The sequence below is a fragment of the Athene noctua genome, chromosome 19 (assembly GCF_965140245.1).
Source record: "Athene noctua chromosome 19, bAthNoc1.hap1.1, whole genome shotgun sequence".
Lineage (NCBI taxonomy): Eukaryota > Metazoa > Chordata > Aves > Strigiformes > Strigidae > Athene > Athene noctua.
The window spans coordinates 5,032,031-5,045,157 of NC_134055.1; the positions used below are offsets into that span (position 1 = coordinate 5,032,031).

The 13,127-nt window shown below is 37.9% G+C and overlaps 1 protein-coding gene across 3 annotated transcripts in view; it reads right to left on the bottom strand.

The window, feature by feature from the left end:
* The window catches only part of GOSR1 (golgi SNAP receptor complex member 1), a 30,917-nt gene that overhangs the window by 13,647 nt on the left and 4,143 nt on the right, over positions 1 to 13,127 (bottom strand). The window lies entirely within an intron of this gene.

A 13,127-nucleotide genomic window follows, 5' to 3' on the forward strand; every position in this document is an offset into this window, starting at 1 on the left:
GGTTGGAAGTACATCGGTTTAATCAAATAAAACAATTTTCATTCACTGTGTGGTATTTATCACCACTGGCACAGCAAAGTAAAACACCATAGTTATGCACACAAAATGATGTAAGCAGTTTCGAGTCTCACAGCATCTGATGTCCCCGAGGCAAACAGAACAGAAAAGCAATGCATTAAAAATTTCTGTAATCACTGATTCTCAAAGATACAAAATTCATCTGAGAGTGTGCCTTTCATACATAGTCTCTAACAGATAGGTGTATTATGTGGGCAGTGCATAGTAAGAGTAAACTGAAAAAACATCAGAAACCTGTCTGAAAAGCAAGAATGGTGAACAAGAATGCACCATTTTTGAAAAGGTTTGATTTTTTAAAAAAATTTATTAACAATAAAAAGATTTTAGGAGCCAAGCTGGAAATAAGTTACACTTCTAAAAATTCCATGGAACAAAATGTCGCTAGAACAGTCCTATTAAAGAAAAAAAAAATTCATTATGAGCATTACCAGCTCTTTGTCTATTTAACTGAAGAAATTACAGTATTTTTATGATGATGATCTTAAAACAACAGGGAAGTTGAATACATTCAAAGACCTTAAGTGAACTAGGATGTTCTCCAAGGTTTTCAGAGCACGAAAATTAGGCTTGCCAGTTCACTGCAGAGATACTAACTGCTTTTTTATGTTAGATAAAGCTGTAGTTAGGCAGTGTTATTAATTAGAGACATAAAGACAGAAAGTATTTAAAAGGTTCAGATTCAATTATTTTGTATTTATGTATGTATACACACACATAAAAATAAACTCTGGAAACATAGCTACCTGTAATACGACAGGCACAAGTTAATAGAAATGTATAAACCCAGTGAAAAACAGTTCTCAATACCAACAAACAGGGATGTCAGATGCAAATGCCAACAAGGCTTTTAACAGGTATCTGATGTCATGAGACCAATGTTCCTCAACTCACATGGAGGCCATCCCAACTATTTAAAAGGATGAGATGCATGTGAATTTTCTGCAGAATGACTGATGTATAGGTAAGGGTAAACTGAACTCTTCTAGTCTTAAATAAATAGCTGGGAAACATACAGATTTATGAAACACAACTTCCAGTATGAGCTGCCCATCCCAAGAAGCATCACTTTTTGACAGCCCCAAGAGGATTTCCAAAAACATCTCTACTTGGAAACCTCCAGCAGGTGAACAGCCTCCAGCAGAAAATGAACAGGAAAGAAATTTTGGTAAAGGCAGTGTGAGCAGGGACATTCTACGATAAAAATCTGCACATCATAATCTCTCAGAGTTCTGTTAAGTTTTGTACCTCCTGCAAAAGTTCAGTTTAAGCAGATGCTAGAAGCTTTTCTAGAGGGAACAACATACACTCATACAGCATCTCTTAACATCTTTCGAAGTTCTTGCCAAATGCAGATTGTAACATTCACTTACACTGATAACCAAAGAGGAGCAAGCAGTTGTTTCATCATTTTACAGTTCACAACCACACAAATTATCAGTCATATTTAAGGAAGATCAGGAACACAACATACAACAGGGCCCAGAGACCCAAGGGAAGTTTGCACAACTCTATTAATAACCTGGTTTACACAAATAAAAGTTGGTATCACAATTATGAATAATGTTCAACTGACAGAATAAAATAAAAAACATTGGAAGAGGTAATTTTGCTTAGCTTACACATTCAAAACACTACAAAAGAGGCTCTTCAGAAAAAAAAAAATAATCTCTTAACTTTGTTCTGCTTTCCAAGCAAAGACAACTAATCCAGTGGACATTACCTTATGAACATTCAAGCAAGCAAATGATGGTTCTGGGCAACATTAATCTGATTTGCCATCTGTTTCAATAAGCTATGCATTTTCACCTGTCGAGACAGATGGGACTTTGACAAAGCCATTTAAAAATACTATATGAAAGAAATGCTGAAAGATGCTGAGGCAATCACCTACTGTAATAAATGGCACAAATCCAACAGTAGCAGTCATGCATATGAAATAATCAGGCCTATGTGGTGTAACTGCTGTCTTCAGACAAGATTGTGCAGTTTGTCATTTAAATATGCAGACAGGTAAATTAATCCAAAGGAAAAAAAATAAGTTAAATACGCCTCTAGGACAGAAAAGCAGCTTGCCCATCACATCAAGCTTTTACAACTAAAGAAAGCATTTTATGTTCTTTGTTTTTTTTAAAGCAAATCTCTATGCCAGTAGTTAAAATTCTACTGAATATAGATGACTGCTTAGGTGAGGACTGGGTTTCTCTCACATCCATAGATTTTGCTGCCGACTTACTAGCTAGATACCCAACACAAGCACTTGCCAGAGAAACAAGATAGAGCAGTAAGACTCATCTGCACACAACTCATTACACAATGCACTTTTTAGACCCTTCAGATGAAATGAAAGGCAGTATTATCACAAAGAATAATTTAAAAGTTTTAGGGAAAAACCCTGTAGAATAAACTAATATAGCATTTAACTATTTTCTTACTTTCATAAAGAATAATTACAGAAATAATAATTTTACTTTGTTCTTTCTCTCACTGCAAGATCAATCAGTAGTCTCAGCTCTTTCAAACTGCCTGCAATAAATCTTTCATATTTTCACAGTCCTGGATCACCAGGCAGTGTGGAGCTTCCAGGAGTGCAAATATTGCAAAACATACTTGATATTCTAATACAAATATGCAGATTACAGTGAAGCAAATCAGACTTATACAGTCAGTTATTTCCACCATAATAATCATTCCTAACTCAGAAGTGAAACACTGTGCACACAAAAAAACCCCAGCTCTGACTAATTTTTTCTGCTTGCCATCAACATACCTTTATCATCTAAACAGATCAGAAGATTGTTAAGCTCTTTAAAAACTTTAGAAGAATGTAAAGCAGAACACTCTTTTTTTTCCTGTCATAACAAACACGATATTGCAGATTTTATGAGACTTGTCTCAAGCTTGATTCAATTTAGTGTCAAGGAAAGAGCAAATTCCAGTGGAGCTGCTTAGCTAGCTTGGACAGTCTCCTACAGTTGCTAATGAAAACAAAAATCGGTGTATAAGCCTACTCACCGACTGAGACCCAACACAAGAGCACGGCAAGGCAAACATATCTAGGGTATACAACACCCAAAGAGAAAAAAAATTATACTAGAGGACTGAGCAGACACCACAAAATTCACTCCTGTGTTTTTATTGAAGATCAGAAGTAGCACCTGCTATGAATGCAGCACATGCAACAGCACAGGGAGGAAAAGGATTATATTTGACTACAAAGCATACATCTTACACTTCTGGCATAAGAAGAGCTAGTTGGTCAAAAACAAAGATGTGAAATAAAATGGGCATTTTCAAGGAAGAGCAGTTTGCCCACAGAAACCACACTGAAAGCAGAGAAAGGTTCAAATACAAACACAAACTGCTATATTTTGTGGGTTCCCTTTATATGTTAACTAAAGCATAAATCTGGATGCTAAGGAGATGAAGTGTTTTTACACTTCCTGATCCAGTATGTAAAATGCAGTAAGAGCCTACAACAATCAAACATAAAACCCAGCACAAACATGAGCATTAAGTCAATGCATAGATTTGCTCCAAAGGAACAGTATGTTATTACCAACATCAAACCTACAACCTCTGAACATGGAAGCTTATTTCTACAGATCATTGTACTGGGGAGCCTTGACACTCGGTAATCACTTCCAATAAGAATGAGGTAGTTGCAAAATTGGAAAAGAAAAAAAGCACAACAGCACAACTTCACACTGCTTTTAATCAATGCAAGCAAGTCTTAAGTCTAGAATGAAAGGCACTGGAACATAATCCACTGCTCTAGGCAGGAGTTAACAGACATTATTTGGTGTTGAATTTCCTTCCAGTGGTTCACATGTATCTTAAAGGCACGCTTTTCACCATAGGGAATAATCTGCCAAAGGATCTAGAGGGAGAAAAAAAAAAAAACAACCAACAAAACGGTGAAATCTGCTCCCTCAAACCTACAATTCTATGACACAAAATTCCCTAAAAATTGGACTCCTAGCTACATCCTTAAGTAAATGTCCCAACAGCTTATCAATTCCAACAATTTGGACTTAAGATAAGCTAATATAAGTACTTTTTTGCAGCTGTCTAGCATCTGTAAACATGTCTATGTATGCACCACAACCAATGGAAAGATTAGTTGTTCTCAGTTTAAAGAACAATTTAATGGATGCAAGCAAGTACCAAGGGGTGCTCTCACTTTGTGGGGAAATCCCTGAACATGGGGACCCACCTTCACAGGTCTGAGAACACCAACAGGTTGTTTCTCCTGGATTTCAAAAGGGTACAGTCTGCACCTCCACTGAACTCCATGGACTTGTCTGGGAATTATCAACAGAGTGAAAGAAATGTTTCTGCAAAAAGAGGAGTTAGCCAAGAAAGCTCTTTAGCGCACAGAAAGAATACTGGGGAGAGTGCCTGATGTTTGAGAGTCCCAAGAGGGTGAGCAACAGCAATACTTATTCCCTTAAAGCGAATCTATAAGGAAATAAGAGCCTTCTCAATAATCTGCAGTATACAGTTTACCCAAAGAACGCAGTTAAAAACTTAAAATGAAACCAGCTCCTATGGTCTAAATGAAGTGCAGCAGCTGGTTGCCTATTAGTAAGCATAAACCCAATGCCAGGATGGCACCAACAGCCACATAATGAGGTTTCTAGGGGCTCTCTATGCATGGTTGTGAAAGTTCCTGGACAGATTGACCCTCCCATATAATTGCTCCATATTACCCATAGGAACAAAGTTAAATGAACTGAGAAGGGCAGGCCTTACTGTAAGTCATTATCAGCAACCACAACTGTCAGAACAATTCCAGTAACTTACTAATGGAGTATATCGGCATTTCCTCAAATTTTACATGCTGCATGCAGAACCAGCGTTCAGTGGGAATGCTGTTTTCATTATTACCTCTGGTTTAAAGCATACCATTTGGCTTATACCTTTAATTAAAGGGAAGGACCCTCAAAACCAAGCAACAGAGCCTTTGATATCCAACAGAGATTTGATGAAAAATGAGCTCTTCCGAGATAACCTGTCATTACTGATTTGTTGGGCACACACAGACAAGATAGATGCCCAACTTACAAGAAACACAAGCTGTTTATAATCTGTACTGTAACAAAAAAGATTGTGCCACTTTTCTAGCTCAGTGGTTTTTGACTAAAGCTAGACAAAGCTAAAAAAATTGTTCTACTACTCACACTCTCCTAAGCAACCTAGAAAAGAGAACACAAGGAAGAATGTCTTCCAGAAAAGCCCCATCATATAAACAACTCTGTAATTAATATCTTTTTAATTTCCAGTGAAGCTAACACAGAAATGAAGTGAGTTATGCCTAGGATGGCAACCCAATTTTAATTTAGTATGAAACCCTAAAATATACATTGGTAGAAATGCATTTTGCTTCCTGACTACATTTTCACCTGCTGTGGTTTTGAGGGCTTGTCTGGCAGATGTAGAAAGCTGTATGGCTTTCATCCAGGACTTAGCCAAAGCACCTAATGTTACAACTATCTACCTGCCTGTAAAGTTTCAGGACATGATTCTTAAAGCTGCACGGTTAACTATACAATATAATGGACAACTATGGTTTGACAGTCAAAGTGCACACAACATTTAAACCATCTACAATCCAAATACAGGATGCAGTTCATTAATGGGTGAAGAGCTCAACATTTTTCTTCTGACCCAATTTCACTGTGTTCTTAGGCTTGCCTTTTAATCTAAAACTAAACAAGATGCATTCTTCCAGAAGTGTGACTATACTTAACATAAACAAGTCTCTCAAGTGAGAGGAAAGCACTCTGCATCTTTCACTTGACAACAAAACTAAGGTCCTTGAAAGGCTCTAAGCAAAACTGTATTATCAGGCCAAAATAGGGATGCTTTAGTGAGAATTTAGTGATCTAGTTCTGCTTACTGTCATGGATTTGATAGAAAGTATGTACCCTCAGCAGATGGAGGTTGATGCTTTTTAACAAACCACTGGTCAAACAACACGCTTAGGTATCTGCATAACCTACCATACAGCAGCCAAGAATGATGAGAACCTCATTCTAATGCATGACCACAGAGGTTCAAGTTAAATAAACTCAAGAATTACATTTATACAGTTATGTGATAGCTTTCCAGAGATATGGTCTGTATGAGAAAAATGGAAATAATCACTATTTAACATATCAATATAAATCAAATTAAATTCAACAGCTTGTTTTTACTGGAGGTTCCAATAACAAATAATGAACAATCACTTCTGGCCTTAAAGAATAATGAAGTACACAGCCACGCTGACAAAAAAAAAAAAAAAGACATGCCACATTAGAATAACAATTCTCAGATTCCACGAAATAAATTCTATAAAACTCCACCATTGTTGATTCAGTTCAAAAGATGCACCTACTTTTCAGAACCAACCCATGTAAGAAGGATTTCAGTACCTGTCAAAGTCCTAATTTCAATACAGACCCTGGGAGTGTGGGGGGGAAGCTGTCCTAGTTAAGAAATGGTGTTGAAAGGAAAGCTAAAAACAAATAAAACATGCATCACTGACTTGTTTATTTCTGAAATGAGCAAGAAACTTCAGAAGCAAAGCTCTGAAGTTTGAAGTGTGGTTTTATATCCTTCCCTTTCCTCAAATCAAGGGCATAGTGTTGTTTCCAAGGTAAAGACAAGAACTAGAGACGAGTTTTAGTCCTAACCACCCTCCTTCTGTGATATATGGAGGAAATCTTTCAACACTGTGTTGTGAGGATTTGTTCTTTGGTTTCTCCAGATATTCATAAATACCTCGGACAGTTTCTGTAGCCTCTTTCCCAGGGGGTACATGGAAGTACATGCATAAACCTTTGTATTTTATACAGACGAAAAGCAAGCAAAAGAGATTGAGGTTCCTACTGCCAAGCCCTGTGTGACTGCCATCCTTTGTCACCCGGATAATTCCATTTCGTACTGGAAGTTACAGAGGAAGTCCCCAAACTAGGTTTTGTGCACGCGTGTGGCGGGTCTGTTGGGTTTTTTTATTTGGTGTGTCCCACCTCTTGCCTTTCTTCAAATCATTCATTTTAAACATATTGAAGCATAAAAATATCACAACAGTCATCAATCTCAGGGAAATTATTGATTACAGTATTTTCTAAAGCAATCCAACTATAAGGAAAGCATGAAAATAAACCTTGTGAGATGAACATAATCTTTTGGGGTAGGTTTGGTTTTTAAAGTCCTAAATACAGCACAGGAAGATGAAAAGCACTAGTTGATTTTACTCTAATGAAGCTCTAGCTATTTTTAGAGGGAAAACCTCTTTTAAACCCTGAAGTGCTTGGCTGATTTTCATGTTCTTTTATTAAGTTATTTATAAATAATATCAATACCCAGGAGAGCATCTTCCTTCATTGCCTGCAAGCTTTGAACCTCCCCAAATTCTCATTAAACTACTTCAATAACTTGCTCATAGTCATATAATTACAGTCACATAACAAGCAGTGAAGTTTCTTATTTCCAGAAGACATGAACTGTCTCCCTCATTGAGCAGTATTTACTATTAAAATAAGAAAATGGGTGAGTTGTGCTCAGTCTGGTGTTGCAGTTAAGTATATGATATGTCCAAGTCTTGTATAAAGTCTGGGACTGTTACAGGGGAAGCTGATCCAGCCACTTGCAAAGTGGCCTTGTGTCATTCTGCCATGAATCTTCAAGAGACAGAGATTCTGCCAGCATGCCTACAAATAAAACCCATTCAATCCATGCAGAGATAAGGCTAAAGGAAGGAATCACTGATGCATAACTGCAACAGAGAAAACTCTGCAGTAATAGGACACAGAGCACAACAAAAAAATGGAATCATATTTTGAAACAGGATTACAGGACAAGTTGGTGTGCATCTAAGTAAGCTTTTGCAATACCAATAATCCTCCTTCGTTCAAATCCCTTCCTTGAAAACCACTTTATTTGTGCCACTGCTCAGACAGAGCATGTATCCCTGCCCAAAAAGTTCATGTTATGGCTATTCAGTGGTAAGTCGGTCAGTAAGGTAATCACCACTGTCACCCTGACTGGCTAACTGAGGCACTAACACGCACTTCTGATGCAATAGTTTCTCAAAGTTCCTTATTCTAGAAACAAAGAAAACACGTGAATGGTATTGGGGAAAACAGTTACAAGACCAGTGCCACAGCTATTGCAATTAATGGCCAGAGAAACATTTTAACCCAGATTCCTCGCACTGTATCTTCCAGTTCAACAGACAAAGCACTGCAGCCTGCCATTACTACTGCACAGCAAGTCTGCAGCCAAATTGCATTGTAGCCAGTGCTTCTTGGCAAACTGTCCAGACCAAGGCCATGGATGGCATGTATTGTCTTTTCATAGCAAATCTGGTTTGTTTTTTTCATTACTGCTATAAAGCAAAGAAAATTATTCGTTATCAAGTGCTGCTTCAGTTAAAATCTGTATTAAAATTAAGAGAATGGAGCGGCAAGAACACCACATTCTGCTTTTACATGAACAAAAAAAAAAAAAAGTTTAATTTAGAGGCAAGTTTTGCAATTAAGAAAAACCCAAAACCCTTCTTGGGCCTGGCTAAAGCAAAGCTCAGCAGTTCTGAGGCTGCAAAGCAGGCAGCCAGCAGGAACCCAGGGAGGAGGCTCATCACACTCCTCCCTCCCTGCTGCTTCCCCAACCACCTTGGGAAGGAAAAAGGAATTGGTGAATTAGCTGTTTTTCCTATAGTCTTTCTCCTTCCAAGAGAAGATGAAAGAGGTGCAGTGGTGAAACACCAGAGCAGTTACTGCCCAAGCATCTGTGTGTCCTCCCCTGGCGACTGGAGGCTTCCCCCTCCCTGGGGATGGAAGAAGAGACAACAGCACTTCTCTGGTTTTAATCGAATACTGAAGTTGCACTGAAATCCGCAGGAACCTGAGCAGTAACAGCATGGTGAAAGGAAATCAGGGCGTGTGGAGCAGAGAACAGGGATAACAAAAGAAAAGGAAATGAGATTAAGGCAGAAAACTGGTAGCTTTTTGCCAAAAGATTGACACACCTGTAATCAAAACCCCTGTAAGGTGTCTCTGCATCTCACGAAGCTAACTTCTCTGTGCAAATCAGCACTGAAGTGAAAATCTGTAAGCAATATCAATATTTAGAGGAAAAATGGTCAACAAGTCACTCCCTCTATTAAGATCTGGACTGTATTATTAACAAAGTTTGAAAGCAGTTTCCCGGTGATTATTCTCTACTGAATGTGGCCATTTCTGCCCAAACAACAACAGGAAATTTGAAATAGTTCTGCTGAAAAATGAAATCCAATAATAATAGCAATAAAAATATTCAGTCCTCCAGATTACTTTCACATATATGAAGCACTGCACGAACATTAACTTTACCCTAATCATCTCCACGAATCAGGTATGTATTATTAATAGCACAATTACACAACTCCTGCAGATTCCCGTTATTTCTTTTGCTCACTTCTCTTATTCCTCTTTTTCACATGCAGAACACATCCCTCTCTGATTTATCTGCTCTCCCCTTTTTCTCCTTCAAAGTTTCTCATCCACCTATTCTGGCACCCCTACCCTCTCTGTTCCCCGTGCTAAACCTTTTAATACACAAGGGATGTTTTATGTCCTTAGCACAGGCACCTGCTTTCCCACCAGCCACTTCTTTTGGAAAAGGACAAATGTCTGAATTTGAGCACTGATTAATAAAGCAACAGTGATACAGTGGCCCTACAGTGACAGAACAGACCTGCTACCACAAATGCTAGCAACCGCTAAGTGGTCTAGTTTTATAATAAATTCATCATAGGGAATAAAATCTGTAATTTCTATCTAAACCTTGGAAGCCTTCATCAATTTTTACACAAATTCATTTGTATCACCTGATACAGTAACATTCACATATAATGCAAGTACAAGGGAAATTTTCATTTGCATATACACACACAATACTGCAAATTTAATCAAACGCATTAGTCCCTTCTTGGCTGACTTAGACTACAACTCATCAATAACTGCAGAATTTCTCAGGGCAAACACTAAGTTGACAGGACTCTTTCCTCTGAGGCAGCACTTTTCAGAGCAGTTTTTAAAATGCTAAGCTAGATCTATTCATCAAAATTGTTTTCTTTAGATGGAAAACCGTATTACAAGAAAAAGAATGACTTGTTTACCTCCCTAGCCAAAAGTAGAAGAACAGAAAAGATGAGACAAACACCTTTACTGAATGGCACAGGCCCAAGGAAACATGCATTCAAAAATCAACTGCAAACATGACCAGCCTAGATCTGGCATTTCTTTAAGCATCTGATATGCCAAAAGATCTGGGGTATTAGGTAGGAATATTAACAGAGCATCAATATTCAACAAGACCTGTCTTCCAGCCTCCTTTTAATTAACAGGTGTTAAAATTTTCATTAAAAAATGTAGGTATTATTGCTTTGCTCTCTAGAGGTAGGTTAAACTATCCTTGAGTTATCTGTATAGAAGTAGGAAACTGGGTGACTTATAAACTTCATGCCTGCTAGCCACAGTCAATAAAATTTCCAGACAAATCTCCCTTCCCAATAAAACTCAGAATCAGCCAATTTATAAAATGAATTGAACCAGCAGCGAAGCTTTCAGTCGAAGAGAGAAGAACACGTCATGCTTTCTCTAACCCTCCCAGAACGGAGGTGCATCAGCAGAGCGCCCAGCATGCCCCCAGCCCGGGGGCTGCCCCAAGCACCACCACCCTGATGTGAAAGTGCTCAACACCCCTGTGCCAGCAGCACTGACACAGCAGCCGGCCCCACCCGGGGAAGGCGAATCCAAATGGATGCACGATCCTCATGGCTTAATGGACAGCAGTTTATGTATTACAGGCACAGCAAGGCCTCGCACAGAGCTTCAGCTGTTGCAATTCCCTTGGTGCTTAAGACACGCTGGATCCTTTTATTCATTGAAATTTTGTACTCACAGATTTCTTATTTCCCCTCCTTTTTAGGATTACCTACATACGTAAAATTAAGACAGATTTTCCTTCATTCTTCTTTCAGAAGAGATGATGTTCAAAATGTGACAAAAAAATTAAAATAAAGATTTAGGCAAAAAAGCAGAGGTCCATCTTCTCGCCGAAGTCACTCCCAGAGACGAGCTTTCTAGCTCTCCTCCTCTTACTCCCCAGTGAGATACCACCAGAAACAACGCTGCCTAGGGCTGCCAGCATGCTTTTTAAAGAGCATTCACAGAAAACACCGCCAAGAGTAAACTCAAGTTTCCGCTTCTCCTGTCTCACATGGTAGTGCATAAAGAAAAAGGCTGACAGATGAGTCTGGTACTCTGCAGTGGGGTAATAACTCATGCAGTCTCCATTATCAGATCATGGAATAAATATGTAATAGGTTAAAGTACTTAATATGAGAAATTACACAGGGTCAAGACCAAGTGAACGCTCCAGTATTTGATACGAATATATAATTTCTGTGACATAATATGCTGCAAAGTAATGAAATAATAATACACCTGCAAAGTTTCTGTTCCCATCTCCATTTTTCAAGCTCTTTTTATAGGTTTCACAACTTCACTAAAAATACATTTGAGTTTTTACCGCTGTGTCTTTGTGACAATGTATATATATATTCATTATGTAGTTAAATCAATTAGTCTAACACCTTAATTTACTGTGCTGAAAATATGCAGCATCAAGACTCACACAAAGCTTGTCAGCTTATCCTAAGAGCATGTTTGGTGTAATCTGCCAGCTCCTTGTGATTTCTTGGGACCTTTTGCTAGCTTTTACAGCTTTTTGGCATTAATAGCTCATTAACTGCTTTCTCTGAAGACAAATATGTTGAATCTCTTTAATAATTTCCTCTGCCAGTATCTCTTTCAATTCAAATCTCAATTCAAAAGTTTTGAACAACCTGTGAGCTCTGGTTTCTCGCCAAAGTTGTCTTCTGCTTCTACACCAGATTTCTTTACACACCTTACAGTCATCTCCACCATGCAGTGGTGTTCCAGGATTAGTTTTGGACCTGTTTCCTAAAGATCCCCAACTCACACTTCTTGTTTTCATTGTCGTGGGGTTTTTTTTCAAGTCTTGACATTTTCAAATAATCACCTAGAAGATAGTTTAACTGCTTCCAAAACTGCCTTATTTAATTCCATTTTTCACGCATTTTTATCCTAAAAACATACTGGAGAGTTTAGCATGTTTAAAGAGATTAAAGCAATCAATGTCTCAACAAATGCTAGGCTCAAATTCTGAAGACATCTGCCGGAAAATATTTACAAAATGGTCTAAATTTTCTTCTCTTCAGTGTTTCAAACTGTTCAAAATAGTAGAGGAATGCCAGTTTCTTACAAATATATTTTACAACTCCAGAAATATTTGTAGCCTTAACAAACTACCAGACACATAAAAGTATTTACTAGCCTTCCAGTAAGAAACCCAAGCAAAACAAAAGACCCCAAATACAACATCGGGAAAGAATCAGGTTTACTCAAATTAACTGACACCGATTCTTCAAAGTACCACATTTCAGGTAACATTCACCTCCAAAGTACTAAGACTGGGGTTTTTTCCTGGAAAATTTACGTTTTCTGATCATGCATCTTTAATAATAAATCCAACCTAACATAAGTCATAATTCAAGCTTTAAATGAATTAATTTCTAAGTTTTAAAAATATTAAAGAAAACTGAGGATGAAATGGTGCTAAGCCACAACTGAAAAACTTGGCTTTCATTTCCTGTAAAAGCTTTTTGTGCAGTTCTGGCTAGAAGTTTAAGTTATCTTTAAGAGAGCACATTTGAGAAAGCCACAGGTAATTTTTTATTTATTTATTTATTTTAAATTAAAGCCTGCCCTCTTGTGTAAGAATGAGGTTTAGCATGGCTACAGCCAAGAACACAAAGGCATGAAGATCAGTACTACTTCTTGACTATCTAGAAAACATGAACCTTCCAGTGCTCTTCCTTCTGACTGTTCTGCTTTTGCTGAATGGGGAACACACAAAGCAGCTATTCGTAATCTAACGCCCTCTCTGCAACAAAGATAAAAAGAAAGTGCTTTCTATTTTGCTTGTTATCTTGG